The sequence below is a fragment of the Choloepus didactylus genome, chromosome 14, assembly GCF_015220235.1.
Source record: "Choloepus didactylus isolate mChoDid1 chromosome 14, mChoDid1.pri, whole genome shotgun sequence".
Lineage (NCBI taxonomy): Eukaryota > Metazoa > Chordata > Mammalia > Pilosa > Megalonychidae > Choloepus > Choloepus didactylus.
Window position 1 is genome coordinate 24,627,802 of NC_051320.1, and position 21,579 is coordinate 24,649,380.

Sequence of the window (21,579 nt, forward strand, 5' to 3'; positions counted from 1 at the left end):
TCACTTGACCTAGAACTCTTCTGCTTATACAGATCAAACAAGAATTTAGTAAACTGCCCATCTATTTTACTTCCAGGTACCGCATCATCTACTAGCCAGTGCTGTAAGTCTCTGCCAGTCATATTATTTTGACTGCTGCTTTGAGTCTGCTGTCCACTATGGTAGCCACACCCATCTTTTCTTTGGCAATTAAGTGCTGCCACATGGCTTCTGCCAACTCAGGATCCAGTCATCCCCATTGTGTTTAAGGATTCCAGCTCAGTGACAGCAGTTCCCACAGTAATATCTGACCTACAAAGAAGGGCAACTACAGAACTCTTCAGGGATGATGGAGCTAGTCTCACAAATTTATTCCTCACAGTCCTAGCAAAAGGTGTGTCTTCTGGACATTCCAGGGGTGTGTGATCAGGTTTTCCATGATAAATCCACTCTAACATTCCAATCTCTGTAAGCCTTGGATCCCATTCCTTTCCAATCAGTGCCCTCACTTTAACAACAGATACCATGCAATGTTGAGAATTTAGTTTATGTTGTAACTCTGCCACTCACACAGTGAGACCCTGGGTCTGGTTTTCAGAGATCTCAAATCTGTGGCCACAGGAAATAAGATTTCCTTTTCAGAGCACACATAGAAACTTTTACGTCTTTTATATGGCACTTTAGCTGCAAATTTGAAACCTTCAGCTCATCCCTTTCTTTTATAACTGTGTCTAGCATATCTTGGAACAACAGCCGACTACCATTATACTTTTTAATTCCACAAAACTCGGTTAAGATGTCAAAAACACTGTCACCCAAAGCCTTGCCTCATATAAGCATATTATTAGCAGAATCAAATGGTGATACTTTGCTTATCTCTCCTGCCAACTCAAGCCGTGGACTATCAGTCCCATCTTGATTATTGGAAATAGAGTCATTAGTACCTTTGAATCTAATCAGAGTAGAAAACCAATTGCAAAAACCCATTTTTATGATTCTGTTTCTCAAGAACCACTCTGGTACCAAAGCTGTATTAGTCAGGGTTCCCTAGGGAAACAGAACCAACAGGAGATACCTGTAAATAATATGAGATTTTATAAAAAGTATATCACGTAACCGTGGTGATACACGAGTCCAAATTCCATAGGGCAGGCTGCAAGCTGGCATTCCAGTGAAGGTCTTCAGTGAATTTCCCAGGAGAGGCTGGCTAGCCAAAGTAGACAAAAATTCTCTCTTCTGACTGCTGAGGATATTATCTCCCCCTTAAAAGCCTTCAGATGATTAGATCAAATATCTCTCACTGCAGAAGACACTCCGCTTGGCCAACTGCAGACGTAATCACCCATAGATGCAGTCAACGTGCTGATGATTTGAGTCCACGAAATGTCCTCACAGCAACAGATAGCCAGTTCTTGCTTGACCAGACCACTGGACACCATCACCTGGCCAAGTTGACACATGAACCCAATCATCACACCGCCCAATCAAAAAAAAATGACTAGACATTCTCCAAAGTAGATATACAAATGGCCAAAAAAACCACATGAAAAGTTGCTCAACATCATCAACAGGGAATGCAAATCAAAACCACAACAAAATGCCATTTCACACCCACCAGAATGACAGCTATTAAAAAGTGAAAAATCATAAGTGCAGGAGAGGATGTGGATAAACAGTAATACTCTTTCATTGTTGGTAGATTATAAAATGGTATAGCTAATATGGAAAACAATTCGGCAGTTCGTCAGAAAGTTAAATATAGAATTACCATATGACTTAGCAACTCCACGTCTCAGTATATACTCAAATGATTTGAAAGCAGAGACTCAAACATTATTTGCACGATATTCATAGCATCATATTTACAGTTTCCAAAAGATGAAAGCAACCCAAGTATCCATCAACAGATGAATGGATAAAGAAAGTGTGGTATATATGTGCAATGGAATATTATTCAACTGTAAAAAAGGTAAGAAGTCCTGATACATATGACAACATGGGTGAACCTTGAAGACATCATGTTGCATGAAATAAGAAAATGCATCAGGTCAGAATAGAATGCAAATTACCAAGGACTGGGGAGCATTAGGGAATGTGGAGTGAAAGCTTGGTTTGTACAGAATTTCTTGTGGGTGTGAGGGAATAGATATGGTAATGGATGATGGTGATGGTTGCACAACATTGTGAATGTAAACAAGACCACTGAATTATATATTTGAATGTGGTTAATGGGGGGAAATTTTAGGTTATATATGTGAATAAAATAAAAATTTTATAAAAGTATGCTACAGAGGTTTCTAAATTCCCCTTTTATTTCACATTACAGCTTCCTTGTATTGAATGCAGTTTTTTTCTTTGTTTTGGTTTCTCATTCTGACCCCTCCTTAATGGCCAACAGTTTTTTAACCAGTATAAATCTATGTCTTGTGAATGTTATAAAATCTAAGACATGAGACTTAGTGAGCATTTTCCTCTCACTGAATTATTTTCTGCTTCTTTAGTCAATAAGGACAGGTAGTGAGAATTTCCAGAGTTCTTGCCAGGACAGATGATATGGCAGAGAAATGTCTAGTGAGGTCCCGAAATCTAGAATCACAGTTTTTCTTTCTAAGGACGAGTTCCAGAGAGTTTTTGTCCACGTATCCTCTTCCCTCTGTATTCTCAATGACGAGTCCTCAGTGGTGTTAGAGTCTGGGTGTGCCCGTGCTGGAAGGCGGGTGGAGCCTCAGAAGGCCTCGTGCTTCCAACTAGCCTGTGAAGATTTGAATGAAAACACTGGAGATCTCTACATATAAACTCCCTTTTACCATAATGCTTTGTTCTGAGGATGAAACTCTTCGAGGGGACAAAGCCCTTCACTTTCCACTGAAATCCTTCGTGTTCATCACCTCCTCCACGTTCACTCACCCAGTAGGGGTTTGGATGCAAGGCCATTGGGAAGGCCTCATATAACAGGGATTCACCACACCTATTTGCAGATGGCACCAAAACAGACCTGGAAGGAGGCCACTTGTGGCACAGCCAGCCTGTTCCTGTTATTTAAAAACAAACTAACTGCGGACATGAAGCAAGCTACCTTCTATGTAATCCAGTATTAGACTGTTTTTTAATGCATTTTACAAATTAGCTTTAGCATATGTAACTCTGGGAGCTAAAAGGACACACATTCACCCCCACACACACATCAGTAGTCAATAACTTAAAAGGGGGTTTGTTTCCAAAATGCACTTATTAATTGGTTACTTGGAAATTGAAATGTATTTTCACATTTGACAATATTACAAATGCTGTTTGAGTTCCCCGAGAAACCCTAATCCCCAGCAGAAGCTTGATTTACCCCTCTTGCCACCATAGTACGGCCCCGACTTACAAGCATTTGGGAGGAGCAAGAGAAGCAAGCAGTTAAGATATAAAAATAACCAAAGAGAAATATATATTAGCAGTTTGGTTACTGGAGCCATTTTTATTTCAAATGAGGGCAAACAGTGTAATGTTTGTCAGTTCATAGAAGGAGTTAAAGAATTTAAAAACGCATTTTTGTTTGAACTTTCCATAGACTGTTTCTTAGCAATATTTTATTATGTCATTACCATGACATTAAAGGACAAATGGAAAAACAGGGCCAGATAAAGTAATATTGAATCTTGTAAAAGTAGAGCATCCAGTGTAACCCAACTTAGGTAATCACAATGTCCCAGTGGGGCAGACGGTGAAGCTGCATCTTTTTTATGTTCAGCGAAAACATTAAGTAAGAGAAGTAGGTTTAGTCTGAGAATTTCCATATATAGGTTAGACTCTAGGTATAGGACAGGAAAAAAAAAATGAATTACTGCAGTAAGCAAATGAAGGTTTCAAATGTACCCATTTATTTTTTAGTGGAAAATGATTTGAGAGATCCAGTAACAAGATTAGTGAAAACCCTTGCATTTTAAATTGCCACAGAGTTACGTAAATAAAACAGAAGAAATATTTCTGCTAGCTCATGATCGCTGGATAGTTGCATAAGGAGTTCTAAATTTATGCTCTTACCTTTGGAAGAGAAAAATAAAATACTACGGTAATGGGGCTCCGGAGAAAGATAAAATATATCCTACTCAGGATGGCTTGGTGGTGCTATGTTAAGTGTAAAACAGTCACTGTCACATGTGTCCTTCATTAGATGCAAACCCAAAATTTTAAATTCTTCTGAACTGTGGATGAGGCCAATAAAACTACAATTTATGCTAGTTTAGACAGCCCAGAAAAATAATATAGGTATATTCTGTTAATGTTATAAGAAGAGATTGAGGATTTCAAATATGATACAAGCTTCATTCTTTTACCTTTTTCCATATTATTTTTTATAAACTTATGTGCCCAAAAAAGGTAGTCAAATTTGCGTGTGAAATCACTGCCTTGTTTCCTTTTTTTCTTTGCAATTGATATGAATCTTGAGAAATTAATACATTAGATTATTTTATGTTATTTTTAAATGTCCATTATACCCTTAAAATTACTGTGAAAGATTTTAAAAAACAGAAATTTTAAGAGAATGACATCTTCTTGTAGTGGTTTCTAGTTTTGACCTGCCAATAATCATGTGATCTTGACCAAACAGCTCTTACTTTCAGTGTGTATAAAAAACAAGAGCATATTCTTGATTGCTTCACATCTTTAAAATTGGAAAAATCTACATAATCCTGATATAGTAAGTATATTTTGATAAAATAGCCTGAATACGCAATTATTAGTTATATTTCTCCTTTATTTGTCAAACTTAGTTTTACTGATGAGTATACTACTAAAATTTTGAGTTTTTGCATTGCTAAATTTTATTAGTATTTAGCTATTTAACAGTGATAAATGCATACAGAATGCATTTTAAGGACGTTTAAAGAGAACATGCTTCTTTAATGTTTAGGTAGACTGAAGTTATTGCTTTTTCTAAATCTCCAAAATTATATTAAAAGCAAATAATAATAACTGTTGTAAGCCAGATTTTCCACCCTCCAGAGAAGGGAAGAAATATGGATATTTCATCAATATAAATCTCTTTTGTCTGCACTTAAAAATTGCCTCTTTTTTTCTATGAACTTGGAGCGAGAGAACAGATGGTAGGGAGGAAACCAAAGGAAGGAAGCAATTTCTGTATTTGCAATATTAATCTTAAATTGGCAACAGGTCATCTAACATACTCAGAAGGACTGCAGAGACATGAGATTTAAATTGTATTAAGCTGGAAGAAGTAAGGTAACACCTGGTACAGGATTTAAAGTATTTACCAGGCAATGGAGATGGAGAAGGTTGGTTCAGTGCAGAGGAAAAGTTTGAAAGTACAGTACTCAGGTGTGAAACTGCATGCCACATGGGCAGCAATCACAGGAAATAGTTTGCTATTTCTGGGAAGAGAAGTGGGAGGGAAGAAGTGCTGGGAGATGAGGCTTACAGCGATGGGAAAATGGAAGGCTCATGTTAAAGATTTTGGACTCTTTCCTGGAGGCCCTAGGAAGCCAGTGAAGGGTTTTCAGCAAAAGAATAACATGATTAGATATTTTTACAATATTAAAAAAATAAAGGTCTATCATGGTCTATGACCATGACAAGAATGGAGACAGGGAAACAGCTAGGATTTTGCAATAGTGTATCAAGATAAGACCCTCAACCAAGGCATTGGCACAAAGATTAGAAAGGAAAGGATAGAGGTGAAAGGTATCAAACAGGTCAACAGGACTAGATAATGAATAAGAATTAGACACAAGGCAAGAGGGGAGGATGTTGGTGAATTCTGGCTCTCTTATGTGTCAGGTGGCTGGGTGGGGTTCCACAAGGGAAAATTGGCATTTTTCTTTGTGGCAGATGGGATTGTGGAGAGGGATGCTGAATTATTTTGTCATATGGCCTTGTAGATGTCCATGGTATACCTGTACCCAGTCAGCAAGAGGTAACAGGTATATATGTATAAAGGAGCTATGGAAAAGACGTGGGGTGAATTAGTTAGTAAAAGGAGAGAAAAGGGATCCATGTCAGAGAAAGCTTCACGGTGATGAATTTGAGCTGGCTCTAAAATATTACTAAGAATTTTCTAAGATGCTTTGGGTGTTAGGAGCAAGGAAGAGATATTCCAGGAGAAAGCATGGAAGTGTGAAAAAAATCATCTATGGGATTTGTATTATTTTTGTAACTGTACTGTAAGTTTGAATGTATTTCAAAGTAAAAAGCTAAAAAAAAAATCATCTTCCAACCATGGAAGATGAAAAAAGAATAATACCAAAGGATTCCATAGAGAGTATTACTATTTAATGGTCCTCCGACTCGCCCCCCATTCCCTGTGCACCCTAATAGGGTAGAATTTGGTGATTGAGGAGGAGCCTCAGAATAAAATGCTGTAGGATCGGTCAGAGTTGTGAAAACAAAAAACAAAACTCTATTTGGCATCTTGGAGAAACCTATTCAGGAGAAAACAATTATGGTACAAGGTCAAAGAAGGGGTGAGACAGATAAAGGTCATACTGGTCATCCCCTTAAGTTGATGTCATCAGAAAACCTATAAAGAGGTAGAACAGAAGTTAGCAAATTAGAGAAGACAGGAACAGAGAGACAGTAATGAAGATCCTAAGTTAGCTGGGATAGCTACCCAACCTAGTCAGTTAAGTCCCAGAAAGTAAAATAGAAATAATAAGGTAGTGAAAGAGCATAGACTGTCAAGTATGAATTGTGGAGAAGCATGTCTAAACCTGGCATCTGTGGCATCCCTGGTCCTAACTTACCCACAAATGTTTCACATACATATGTATTTTCAGCATAGCAAATACCTCTTTGCTCAATTTCCCATCCCGAAAGGTCAGCAATGGCCTCTCTGCTAAACCTCAACTAGGAAACCATGTCAAAGTAAAACATGCCTTGCTGTGCTTGAAGAGAAAGGATCAGGGAGCATGGAATGGTTTTGCCTGGCAGTGGATTTTTAAGCCTAGGCTTAAAGATAAGCACTTGGAATGTTCAGAGAATGCATTGAAAGTTGAAACAGAAAGTCCCATTATCGTTAATGAGAATTTCATGGCTAATTCCCTGTGCAGTGCTGAAAATGTGCCCGTTCAACTTGAGTGCTTTTTTGTCTTGAGATGTATGGAGTGAGCAGAGTAATCGATTTGGCTCTCTTCTGCCAACAGGATCTCACTCCAGCTGTTGCCACCAGTGCATTATGTTCCATTGTTTTCCATGGGGGCACGTCTCTGCCTGCCATTTCTGTGCTTTCTCCTCAAATACTCCTTAACCCCTTGTTTTGCAGCTCTCAGATAATGAGGCACAGGAACCCAGTACATCCCAGGAAGAGCTCAGCAGTAGTGTCTGTTGGACAAGAGTCAATTAATAATACTGAAAGCTTCAACATATATTGCAGGTTGTTCTATAAAATGTATTTGAATCTTGCCCGTCATTACTGGCTTTCGCAGCTGTTGTTATACTGGCATTCAAATGTTCCTAAAGGGAGAGTCTAAATCTTTAATATTTTATTTGATGGTTAGAGACATAGCTAGATAGGATAAGTGAATTTATTATTTTGAAAAAAATACCATTTTGCCCTTGTTTTCATATCAATGTATTTATGTGTTTTATTAAGAAAAGTGTTTTTTTTCTTCTGTAAGAGGAGTACAAGGGCATAGGTACTGGGTTATCGATATCCCTGCTCAATTGTGGCAATTTTCTCAAGCTCCTCGTTTGTCACAAAGACATTGCTAAGGGTAAGGTGGGAAAGATCAATTTGTACACTGCAGGCCTTTCTAGAGTAATTTTGCAGGGACTCTGCGCATGTGGAAACATAGCAGCCACTGAGGGGTTGAGCAGTCTTTAACAAACTGTGTTAGCCCTCAGGTGTATGGTTCTTCCTCAGAAAGGCAATAAAAAGGAGCAGAGAAAATATAACCACACAGCATTAAACAATTAGCTTCTTTAGTCGGCTGCCTCGTTCCACTTGTCAATAGACTTTTCACAGTGGTGCTGTGTACTCAGTAGTTAAAAGTAATTAGCAGCTCAAATAAAGTGATCACTGCAGGAATGAACACATTTTACACAGAACAGTGCATTTTATATAGAAAAATGCTCATCGGTAGTGGAGAAAGAACACATTCTCCCTTCAATTTATTTTTACTACTTGATTGCTTTACAGTTGATAGTCTTACTTAACATCCTTCAAATGTAATTCCTTTTTAATTATGAAGACATCTTAGGATGATGAGACCCGCATCCATAGTGAAGTAGTTTGGGCTGCCTGAATTAATCTCTACCAAAACAATGCATTTAAAATATAAATGCTAATACCAAGGTTGGGGATGTTGAATTATGGATGCGGGCAGCTGGAATTCTCTCAATGTATTAATTTAAGTGATGCAATTTTGGTAGAGAAGAAAGAGCCTTGGATTTGGACCAAGAAAAAAGCCTTTGGATTCAGTTACTTACTAGTTGTGTGGCCTGATTACATCACCTGATCTCCCAAAGATGTATCAGTGAAATGTGAATAATGATTTCTGTCTCACAAAGATGGGGTTAGGATTAAATGAGCCATGCACGTGGAAGCATCTAGTAAAGTACCTGGCAATAGTGAATAGTCAGTTGGTTTAAATCTGTGTTGAGGACTGTGAAACCATCTTCTCATTGTAGAGGTAAAAACACGAAACACGTGTAGATCTTTAAAATGACCAGATCATACCTACTAAAATAGAGGAAACCTGTAAGAACTATTAAAAATCACAATAATGGGTGACTGTAGTATGAAAGAGGAGTATTAACAATATAAGGGTTGCTTCCTCTGATCTGTAAGAAATAGAATGCAACAAACACTGGACTTTTTTAGAATTTAGTTTTGGAATCCGTCTTTGATAACTTATACACAGTCAATCAAGAGCAGTGGTATGTGTTTCCCTTGAATTTAAGGATAGGAAATTTTCTTCCAAGTTTCAAAAACCAAGAGAATATGTTAAAGTCAAATGCCCAGGACTTGAAAAGAATGAGCTTCTATCATTTGTTTGTTCATTCATTCATTGGAAGGGGAACTGCTTATGGAGACTGCCCCATGCCAATGGCAAACGCAGGCGCAAACTAGCAAGATAGGAGGGTCCGGCTTACTGCACTTAGAGTCTGGTGCATTGACAGGGAGCCGCTTTGAAGTCAGGAAGCCACACCATGCAGCTCTGCTTCTTGTTAATATTGAGAACAGGAGATAGTCGAAGGATTGGGTTTCTAAATAAAGTAACTCAACAGGATGGGTATGTACTTGTCAAAATATGGTAGAGAGAGAACATATAACATATGTCATCTTGACAGTGTGAAAGAACTAATTCTGTTGGGGTTTAAAATTTATTCTTCTGACTCAGGAAAATAGTGGTAAGTAATTAAAGGGCAATTTTGATGAGAGAGAATGTTTCATATTAATTAATACATACTTAACCCAGTACTTTCCAAGTCATACCAGACCTCATCCAGAATTGTTAACCAACAGATGTGGTAGGAATAACAGTTAAATCCTGTAAAGGAGAAATGCAAAGCAGCAGTTGTGAAAAAAAAGCTGTATAACATTTATAATCTGTAAAGGAAAAAGGAACTGCTCTAAAGGAATCTGTGATTGGTTTATTTTAAAAAGTTCTATTTACACACCATACAGTCCATTCTAAGTGACTCCTTGGTATAACCACATAGTTATGCCTTCACCACCACAGTCAATATGAGAACATTCTCATTTCTTCCAGAAAAAAAAAATTCCATTATCCTTAAACCCCTCCTATTATTGGCATTTAGCTTTGGTATAGTGCCTTTGTAACAATTATATATGCAAGAATATTACAATATTAATGTTAACTATAGAACTTGGTTTGTATTAATTATATTTTTTCCCATATACCATCCTATTATTAACACCTTGTAATAGTGACATACATTTGTTCTAGTTCATGTAAGAACTTTCTTATATTTGTACCATTAACCACCTTCACCGTCCACTCTAGGTTTCGCCGAGTTATACAGTCCCAGTTTTTGTCCTCTGGCTTTCTTTCTAGTGACATACATGACCTTAGCCTTCCTCTTTCAACCATTCTCACACTCAGCTTAGTTACTTACACTTACAGTATTGTGTACAATCTGTGATGGTTTTTAATTAATATGATTGTCTCTAGGTAATCTAGGTAAGGGACGATATTAGCCCTGGAGCTAGAGAGGAGAGATTTGAGAGAAATATGAAATTAATCATGAAAAGTACTGGAGTAGGTACACTGACACATTGGACTGCACAAATACATTAACCTCCTGTAATGAATGAATCTAATTTGATGGCTTGGGGGTTTCTAAAATTTGTCAGTCTGGAAGTGACATAAAATGCATAATCATAAATTTCTAAGCAAAGATTTCAGGGAAGCAGTAATTTTAATCCCGACCCCACCCACTCTGGGAAGCTTTTCTAAAAATTAGAAGGTTGATGACACCAAAAAACAAAAAATCATTGTATAATAAGCATTTAAGAAATTAAGAAATTTCTTACTCCTGTTTCTTTTAACTCCTTTTACATCAGGGTGTATTGATGGAGAATCTCTAATACATCTGTTTCACACAGAAGCTTGTTTTCTTTTAGCAAAATAAAATGGGATCATGAAAAAGGCTACAGGAAAAGGTAAAAGCATTGGGAACGAAGCAGAATCATTTACATTTTTTCCAACAGGTAAAATGCATCTTTAGCTCAGAAATTTTTGAAACTAGCCTGCCTTGGGCTCCCTAGGACAGAAGTTCAGATGATGCTCTGGAGTGCATAAAATCAGGCCATCACCAGTACTTTCCATCTGCCATAAAGAGCTTCTGTGTATAAAAGAGTTGTGTGCCAAAAGCAGTAGTAGCTGCTGATGTTCTGTTTTATTTCACCTACTCAGTTCTCTTGGCATTGAAAAGGGTAGTCATTATTCCTCTCCAAAATGTGGATGCTGCCCTAGTGATTTAGTTAAGTATCTATCGCAGGGAACCACAGCTGATTAAATTCCTAATAACTTGTTTGTGATACTTTCTTTATCCAGGACAATGGGCCTGGCTTTTAATTAAAGGAAAAAAAGAAAAAAGAAGACTCTAACACAATGAGGGGAAATTATTTCATATTTAAAGATCTACATTTGTAAGATTCTAAATATGAATCTATAATTATAAAAAGACCCAGAGTTCAAGTGAAGAGTGTTATCAAAATAGTAGATTTCTCAGGTTGTCCTGATGCTCTCTGAGGGATTCACCAGCCCCGAGGGAATTCTCACCCTCTTGTTTTCATGACTAAAAGCAGTATTATGATTATAAAGGATGATGAAAAGGAGGCAAATGGCGTGTGGAAGTGCAGAGCTAAGAAAAACAAAATCAGCCTCTGTGACTGTGGGTAGAATTCTGTGTCGGGAAAACTTGCTAATCTGAAAATTGTTAAGAGATATTTCTTTCCCTTTATACTTATCCACTACAAAATCAAATTAACTTCCGTATTAGTGCGAGTGAATCAGAACGGGTTTCAACATTCAGGTAGTTTATGTACTTTGTTAAGGAGCTGAGTCTCATGCTGCCATTTCCAAGGTGGGTCAAACTATTGTTTGGCACCTGGTCCTCTAAACTGGGCATTAACCTTCAGATTTTTTATGTGTGTTTGCCAAAGGTAGTATTTCATAACAGAATATTATTCTGCTAGCACAAAAAATGAACAAACCTACACAACTGGTCTAATTCTATTATTATTGCACAAAATAGTTAAAAGTTGTTACTCAAGTAACTTCAGAAGTCTCAACATGAGTCATTTGTTTCCTGTATCCCTAAGTTCAGTGACCCCAATGGATTTTGTTTTTAGAGATCATTTTTACTTAGGACTGAGTATATAACATTATTGAGAAGTACAATAAAAATTGTTCAAACTAATGTTCAGTCCAACCCTTAATTTTTAAAAAAGGGGGAATAAAACAAAAAAGGTTGAGTTTTTTTAATCACCTTTTACGTTTTTTCACCTTAAATTCTGCATAATGTCCATTTATGCTTGTTGTGATTTCAAATTTAGAGATCTTCATCACACTGTTTTTTCATATATTTAATTTAATGTGTCTGTTAGAATCTGAATGACCCTTCCTCCACTCTTAATAAAAACGTTTGACATTGCCCCAAAGGGATTGCAATATAATAGTTCGCTCCCAAGCAAAAGATCAGAGTTGCTGACAGTGAACGTGTTGAGAGTTAGCAAATAAATCCATTGTAGGAAAACAGTTCAAAGCCATAACCTCATATTGTTCTGGTTTCTCTTGTCAGTTTGTCTATGAGTTACTGTGTCACCCTCATGGCCCAAATGAGGTGATGCATCTCCCCAAGTGTTCAATTTAATGCATTCCAGCCCTTGGGAGATTGGCTTCCCTGTTGAGTACAGTTTGAATCAACATTAAATGAGGCAGTAGATCTCTGGAGGTTTTGAAGTGTAATTAGAATAAAACATGTTTTTCTCTGTGATCCTAGTATTTGACAAAATATGTAGAAGGTGATTAGGTTTCTAGACTGTTTTATTATCTCATATATTATAGAAATGTCATGACTCATCTTAAAAGGGAGGATTAATTGGTAAGAAATCTTCAAGTAAGATGTGAAGTTTTTAAAAGAAGTAAATACAATGTAATAGATATGAGTTAATGGTGGAAATACAATTATTTTATATTTATATTAATCGAGGTAACTAAGCTTTGTCTCTCCAATGAGACTTTTAAGGAAGTTGAGAATGAAGATTGGATCTTGTTCATTTTTTAACCCCTAACATCTAGAAATAGTGCTCTGCAAGCTCTGTAGTTGGACATAAAAAATAGAGACCTGATGTTTGATCTAGAAATAGTGGCCTGCAAACTCTGCAATTTGACATATGGAATAGAGATTTGATTTCTGGAGTCAGTTGGGACAAACCCATGAAATAAAAATCACAAAGGATCATATTAGCAAGTGCCAAATTCTAGTCTGGTGAACTCTATTTTAATGAAATTTCATTTTATAAAAAGGACAGTGCAAGTTTGCCATTCTCTTCCTGTAATAATCATGATCTTATAATATCCTAATCTTATAAAAGAATAGATCACATGATTACTTCAATAATCCTGATAGTAAAAAAGGAGCATAAAGGACATTTTTAAATAGTTAAAATATGATGGGATTTGAGAAATCAATTTACAAAATCTCAGGTTCTCTGGATTTTCCAAATAATATGTTGTCCATATAATGCTCATATAAACAGACTTACAGTGTGAACTTGGCAGCAAAGAGAAATGGACGTGGAGTCGCCACGAGCATGGCTGGGCAATCACACACATCACTTCTGGTCATCTTTCAGGCACCTTATGGGTCAATATGCCTGTTCTCACATGTCTGGTAGAAGTGACCTGGACAAGGTCACGTATCTCGAGAAGATGGTCCTCAGCCCTGGTGTCTCTGATTGTGAAACCCACATGAGAAGCAATATTTACATTGAGAAAGAGGTTCCAAGATTTTTGAAAGTGGTGAAAGGTAGAAAAAAGACAGGAAACCTTCCAGATTTGGGGCGAGGTTTTCCTCGGTCCACATTGGTACCAAAATGCGGACCATAAGCAGAAAGAAGTTCTGTGTCGTGTGCTATAGGGAACGTACTGGGAGATGGGGTGGAAGATGGGAGAACCGTTGGTAGAAAATCAAGCATCAGGATAGAGTTTGCTTTTGCAGATGTTGCCATTGCAAAGCAACTGAAGATGCTTTGAATACAGTATTAATAGGAAGTTAATATTGGCTACTTAATAAATTATATTGATAATTTACTTAACAAACTGTTGTTTTATGTCATGTAACATAAGTGTTAATTCTTTTTGTATCAACCAAAGCAATAAACAAGTAGGAAACTCACGTAGGCCTAAACTCGGACCCCTAAGGCCCTGCCTGCTTGGACCCCAGCTATTTCCCTAACCTCATCTCCTTTTCTTCCTGTGCCCCACATTTGTTTTTTGTTTTTGTTTTTGTTTTTTTCATTTTTATTGAGATTGTTCAGATACCATACAATTATCCAAAGATCCAAAGTGTACAATCACTTGCCCCTGGGTACCCTCATACAGCTGTGCATCCATCACACTTAATTTTTGTTCAATTTTTAGAAACTTTTCATTACTCCAGACAAGAAATAAAGAGAAAGATGAAAAAAGAAAAAAAGAAAAGGAAACTCTAATCCTCCCCTATCCCTAACCAACCCCCCTCAATTGTTGACTCCTAGTATTGATATGGTACATTTGTTACTGTTTATGAAAAAATGTTGAAATACTACTAACTGTAGTATATAGTTTGTAAAAGGTATATAGTTCTTCCCTATATGCCCCTCTATTATTAACTTCTAATTGTATTGTCATACATTTGTTCTGGTTCATGGAAGTGATTTCTAGTATTTGTACAGTTGATCATGGACATTGCCCACCATAGGATTCAGTTTTATACATTCCCATCTTTGATCTCCAACTTTCCTTCTGGTGACATATATGACTCTGAGCTTCCCCTTTCCACCTATTCACACACCATTCGGCGCTGTTAGTTATTCTTACATCTTGCTACCAACAACCCTGTTCATTTCCAAACATTTAAGTTCATCCTAATTGAACATTCTGCTCATACTAAGCAACCACTCCCCATTATTAAGCCTTGTCCTATATCTTGGTACCTTATATTTCATGTCTATGAGTTTACATATTATAATTAGTTCCTATCAGTGAGACCTTGCAATAATTGTCCTAATGTGTCTGGCTTATTTCACTCAGTATATTGCCCTCGAGGTTTTGTCATCAACCAATTTTTTTTAATATGGTTTTGTTCACTCACCATACATTCCATCCCAAGTAAGTAATCGATGGTTTTCTGCATGGTCATACATTTATGTGTTCACCACCTTCACTACTATCTGTATAAGAGCATCTACATTTCTTCCACAAAGCAGGAGGGAGAGTCAAAGAAGGTAGAGAGGCAAAAGAAAGAGGAAAAAAAATGACAGCTAGGAAGCAGCAAAAGGAAAAATAACCTTAAATCAAAGTAGAATAAAGAATCAGACAATACCACCAATGTCAAGTGTCTAACATGCCTCCCCTATCCCCCCCTCTTATCTGCATTCACCTTGGTATATCACCTTTGTTACATTAAAGGAAGCATAATACAATGATTCTATTAGTTACAGTCTCTAGTTTATGCTGATTGCATCCCTCCCCCAATGCCTCCCCATTTTTAACACCTTGCAAGGTTGACATTTGCTTGTTCTCCCTCATAAAAGAACATATTTGTACATTTTATCACAATTGTTGAATACTCTAGATTTCACCAAGTTACACAGCCCCAGTCATTATCTTTCCTCCTTTCTTGTGGTGTCTCACATACTCCCCACCTTCCTCTCTCAACCGTATTCATAGTTACCTTTGTTCAGTGTACTTACATTGTTGTGCTACCATCTCCCCAAATTGTGTTCCAAACCACGCACTCCTGTCGTCTATCACCGTGTAGTGCTCCCTTTAGTATTTCCTGTAGGACAGGTGTCTTGTTCACAAAGTCTCTCATTGTCTGTTTGTCAGAAAATATTTTGAGCTCTCCCTCATATTTGAAGGACAGCTTTGCTGGATACAGGATTCTTGGTTGGCGGTTTTTCTCTTTCAGTGTCTTAAATATATCACACAACTTCCTTCTTGCCTCCATGGTTTCTGCTGAGAGATCCACACATAGTCTTATGAAGCTTCCTTTGTAGGTAATGGATTGCTTTTCTCTTGCTGCTTTCAGGATTCTCTCTTTGTCTTTGACATTTGATAATCTGATTATTAAGTGTCTTGGTGTAGGCCTATTCATATCTCTTCTGTTTGGAGTACGCTGTGCTTCTTGGATCCGTAATTTTATGTCTTTCATAAGAGATGGGAAATTTTCATTGATTATTTCCTCTATTATTGCTTCTGCCCCCTTTCCCTTCTCTTCTCCTTCTGGGACACCAATGATACGTACATTATTGTACTTTGTTTCATCCTTGAGTTCCCGGAGACGTTGCTCATATTTTTTCATTCTTTTCTCCATCTGCTCCTTTGCGTGTAGGCTTTCAGGTGTTTTGTTCTCCAGTTCCTGAGTGTTTTCTTCTGCCTCTTGAGATCTGCTGTTGTATGTTTCCATTGTGTCTTTCATCTCTTGTGTTGTGCCTTTCATTTCCACAGATTCTGCTAGTTGTTTTTTTGAATTTTTGATTTCTGCCGTATACATGACCAGTGCTTCCTTTACAGCCTCTATCTCTTTTGCAATATCTTCTCTAAACTTTTTGAATTGATTTAGCATTAGTTGTTTAAATTCCTGTATCTCAGTTGAAGTGTATGTTTGTTCCTTTGACTGGACCATAACTTTGTTTTTCTTAGTGTAGGTTGTAATTTTCTGTTGTCTAGGCGTGGTTTCCTTGGTTATCCAAATCAGGTTTTCCCAGACCAGAACAGGCTCAGGTCCCAGAGGGAAGAAATATTCAGTATCTGGTTTCCCTGAGGGTGTGTCTTAGAAAAATGCTCCACCCTTTGATGCCTTGGGTCACTAGGCTTTTCTGCCCAGCAGGTGACGCCTGTTAGCCTATAATTCTTGACTGGTGTGAGGAGGTATGGCCATGTTCCCCCAGGCTCTGGGGTCTGGTTCTGAATGGAAAGGGCCCCACCCCTTTCCTCCTAGAGAAGACAGAGCCCCCAGGTGGAGTTCATTAGCATTTCAATGGTCTCTCTCTCTGCTTGTGCTGTCTCCACCCTTCCCAGAGTCACAGCCCTGGAAACTGAAAACAACTGGGGCTTTCTCCACTGAGCCAAAAAAGAAACAGATAGTCCCCTTCAGACCCAGTCCAAGGTGACCCTCCGGCTCTCCCAGCTCAGTCGTCACCCAAAGCCTCTGTCTGTTTTTGGGGGATGTGTACCTGTAGTCAGCAGTTCACACTCGCTACTTAAAACCCCAGTTGGAGCTCAGCTGAGCTATATTCGCTTGCTGGGAGAGAGCTTCTCTCTGGCACCATGAGGCTTTGCAGCTCGGGCTATGGGGGAGGGAGTTTCACGACTTGGATCCGCAGGTTTTACTTACAGATTTTATGCTGTGTTCTCGGGCATTCCTCCCAATTCAGGTTGGTGTATGATGAGTGGATGGTCTCGTTTGTCCCCCCGCAATTATTCTGGATTATTTACTAGTTGTTTCCGGTTTTTTGTAGTTGTTCCAGGGGGACTACTTAGCTTCCACTCCTCTCTGGGCCGCCATCTTGCCCGAGTCTCCCCCACATTTGTTCTTGAACAGACTAAAGAAGTATTAACCTCAAGGTCTTTGCACTTACTCTCCCCGAAAAGGTGTTCCCAATAATCCCACCTCCCTCTGCCAGTCCGCCCAGTTCATGTTCTATTTCCCTATAGAATTTTTCTGGCAAGCATTTATCATCACCTGATATTATATATTTCTTTCTTTATTTTCTTTGTCCTCTTACTAAAATCTAATTGCCAAAGCGACAGGACTCGGCTTTGTTCACTGCTATCAGCCTAGCTGTATGGAGTGGGTGAAGATTTGGGGGTCTGAAGTTAAGTGCCCTCTTTAAGAGAAAGAATAGAAAATTACAAATACAAAATAGGAATGAAATTAAAATTTATTTAGAATGGAGTAAAACAAGTTACAGAGTTTAAAATGCTGATAAATAACCATGAGTGTTATAAAATCCAGATGATTTTTAATGTAATTCTCTGTTGAAAGAATAGAAAATTAATCCAGCCTTTTCTCCAGAATGGCTGATAAATTTTTAAAGAAAATGATTGATAGTTTATCAATGAAACTTATTATTCCTAATGTATTATAAATGCTTAAAATTGTTGTCAAATTTGGGGAACCTCTATAAGGTTCTTTTACAAACGAGCTGTAATGTTTACAGAATATTCCGCAGAGTAGCTTCTGGCTCTCTTCATTTCCACGCTGTTCCTCCTACACCATACACGTACTTCCACCCCAGGGTGCCCCCAGATGTGGGCACATCACATCATTGACCCTGGCCCTCATTTTCTTGTCAGAATTTGGTGAGTTTGCACAGTGGGCAATAGAAATACTCCTGGAAGCCATTGCTACGCCCGGATACTACTGTAAACTAATTCTAAATGGACGTGGCTGTGAATCATGGAAATAGATCCCAGTAAAGCAAACCAAGATGCATCTAAACTCAGCTTCCTTTAGCTCAATTCCAAAAAATCAACCCTGCCATTTGAACACTAGACAACATGAGAAAAGGGAAATTGCGATGTAGAGATGATGGTAGTCAAACCATTTTCAGTTAAAACATTTTGCTTTTGTAAATTTGTAAAAGCATATGACCGTGTGAACATAACTGCCAGGATCCCTCCCAGGATCTTGAAAGGGATTCATAAAGAATTCTGATACATGTTACAAAATGGGTGAATCTTGAAAACATCCTGCTGGACAAAATAAGACACAAAAACACAAATATTGTATGATCTCACTTATATGAAATAATTTGTATATGCAAATTCAGCAAGTCAGAAACTAGAATTGGGGTGGGGAATGGGGAGTTAATGCTTAATTGGTACAAAATTTCTCTTTGAGGTGATGGAAAAGGTTCGGTAATGGATGGTGGTGATGGTTGCCCAAGAGATTAACACCACTAACCTGTATATTTGAAAGCAGTTAAAATGGGAAGTTCAGGTTGTATATATGTTACTAGAGTAAATTTTAGAAAAACAAACAAACATGGAACTGTATTACACAAAGAATGAACTCTAATGTAAACTATGGGCTGTCGTTAATAGTATAATTATAATATTATTAGTGTAATTATAATAATGTTTCATCAATTGTTACAAAGGTACCACACTAATGTAAGAGGTTAGTATAGGGAAAACTGGGGTGGGGCTGTGTGAGATCTCTGTACTTTTTGCACGACTTTTTGGTAATCCCACAACTGCTCTGATTTTTTTAAAAATGAGAAAAACAAGTAAGGGCCCTGAAGCTGAAGCTTCTTTACTTCATGGTAAATCCACTTCTGCCAGCACCTAATGGTTATTGGTACATACAAAGTGGGCACTCAAAAACTATTTACTGAATCACGAATAAATAAATGAATAGAAATGCACTTCTTTGTGTCTCTTCCACAGCATCGCTTAATCAAACTATCTTTCAAATTAAATTGGGCCTATTAGCCAGAGGTTGCAGGTATAGTATTAAAACTATGTTAAATATCTGGGTGATGTTGGATTTATTCTCAGTACAGAATAAGTCATGCAGATTTATTAATTATAAGCACAGATATATTGGCCTTTTCCTTTTTATTTCTATGGGGAAATTAATGATTTCTTTATAATTTTGCAGCCCTGTCAAGTGAGCTTTCTCAAGGGACTGCTCTAAGTGTTCCATTGCTTGTAATGTCTTGTGAATAAAATTACTGAAAAACTTCCTTCATTGTAAATGTTATATATATTTGTCTTTTTATGGAGGACAAGTACTTCTGGGTGACATTTATTTTATTATTTTTGTGACTTCTAAGTTAAGAGTTGTCTGAATTTTTTAAATGATGGTGCAGTTAGAAGGAGCTGAACAATTGAAGGCCCATATTTTCCAGGATGAGGTAAAAATATGTATTTATTTCAATTTTAATTTAACTATCCAGTGTGAAAGGAGAGATGGTGCTAGAAAGGAAATTGGACCCCTTAATGGGAAACCTCATATTGAGTGGGATTTGCTTAGAATTCCTGGCTTTGGCTTGGCCCTGTCACTGTTTCACCTGGGCTTAGCAGACGAATGTCACTGGTATTGAAATGATCTCGTACAAAATCTGACTTTGACTCCACATTTATGCACCATTGAAAACCTGGTGCCAGTTTCTGAACCAAGAGTATGTTAGAGAATGCCAGAATTAAAAACTTCTTATAAATGCTGTTTTTCCACTTGACATTCCGATTGAGATGGTTGAGACAGACGAAAAAGCTATGAGGCAAATAATGGCATATTTACAGCGAAGTTGGGGAGTTACGTGCTTAATTTGAAATAATGAACTCTGTGGTTCTGTGAATGAGTAAACCAGACCCTGGTTGGATCTCTCAAATATGAGTTGAATGCAGGCAATATTTCCTGTATTTATATGACTCTCTTAATTTTGTGCCCTTCTTTTTTTCATTTTAAATTAATCTTGGGACCTAGTTAGAGTAAACACAGTGGTTAATATGAAATGACAAGTATAGATGCAGCCATCTTTTTTTGATATGCTGGGTAAAGAAAAGAAATACCCTTTCAAGATAGATTTTCCTGTTTGGTGATGTGTGGGTGACTCATTCTAAAATAGTGACACTTTGAGGTACCCTGTCAAAGAGCAAGTTACCACTCATTGATTTCCTGATCCCAGTATAATCTTTAAAATTCTCTGGCAGATAATTTGCTATTGTACTGCTGTTTACTACATCCTGAAGTAGGGAGAAAGAAAGCAGTTTAAAAGAATTAAGAAAATGGATACAAATTATAGGCCGCCTGTTAAAAACCCTTCACAGTGAGTAAGCATTTGTTGTAAGTAAAGTAGAACAAGTAGTGTTTTATCAGGAAGCTACAAACACATTTCAATGTGATTAGAAAAAGGTAAAGTTTTTTATGTTTTTCCCCTTAGCTTCATTCGCTGGTGTAATGAACATTATTGATTAAAGTGTTAGGATCAATAAAGACTTAAAATTGGAGTAGAGGAGACCTTAAGGAGAAAAAGGTTATGGTCTATTAAGTAAGCTGGCAAATAAATGCTTTGTAAAAAATTGATTTTTTCAATATGAGCTGTCAGTTATACTTCTTGGCATTCAATGACGTATCCTGTTTCATGGCAGGCATATACTTATAAAACAAGGTATGCTGATATCAGATACATACACTAAGTATGTGTGAACATCACATTCTACTAGATACTAATTATGAAACTTTAGTCCATCTGAATATGTGTTATGAATGCTTTCAAAAGAGTTCTCTGTAATGCTAATGAGGAAGCTGCTTTTCAAGTCATTTAGCAGCCAATGGAACTTAACATGTTTTACCTTAGAACGCAATTATGCTTAATAGTACAGTTGCACTATGTCAAATTCTTTCTGATATTACAACAATAATGTTTAAAATCCCTCTCTCCTCTTTTCTCAATCCATCAATTTCAAAATCTGTCAAGTGCTTTGGATTTCCATAGTACAGAATCAACCACGGATAATGAGTTAGATATTCCATGCATATAAGCAATTGCATTATAGAAATTACTTTAATTTGTAGGAAAAAATAATAGGTCTAGAAAATATATGAATAAAATACCAAACCACAGGGAGGTATATGCGAAAATGGAGAGAATACTAATCAAATTATCAACTAATAAAAAATAAGTAAAACAGAATCCACTTACATAAATTTGGGAAAAACATCTAAAAGTAATCAATATTTTTTATAAAATGTATACAAAAGCATCCCTAAAAAACCAATTCAGACACCAGCACCTGAAAATCAACAAATAAACATGGGCTCTGAGGGATGCTGTAGAGAAAAATACGGGAGAAGAAAAGAAACTTCTTAAAGAGGAAGGAGACTCCCAATCACTGAATTCTGGGTAGG

The 21,579-nt window shown here is 37.3% G+C and overlaps 1 protein-coding gene across 1 annotated transcript in view; it reads left to right on the forward strand.

Annotated features, from left to right (window-relative positions):
* Window positions 1–21,579, forward strand: part of PREX2 (phosphatidylinositol-3,4,5-trisphosphate dependent Rac exchange factor 2) — a 332,829-nt gene that overhangs the window by 283,849 nt on the left and 27,401 nt on the right. The window lies entirely within an intron of this gene.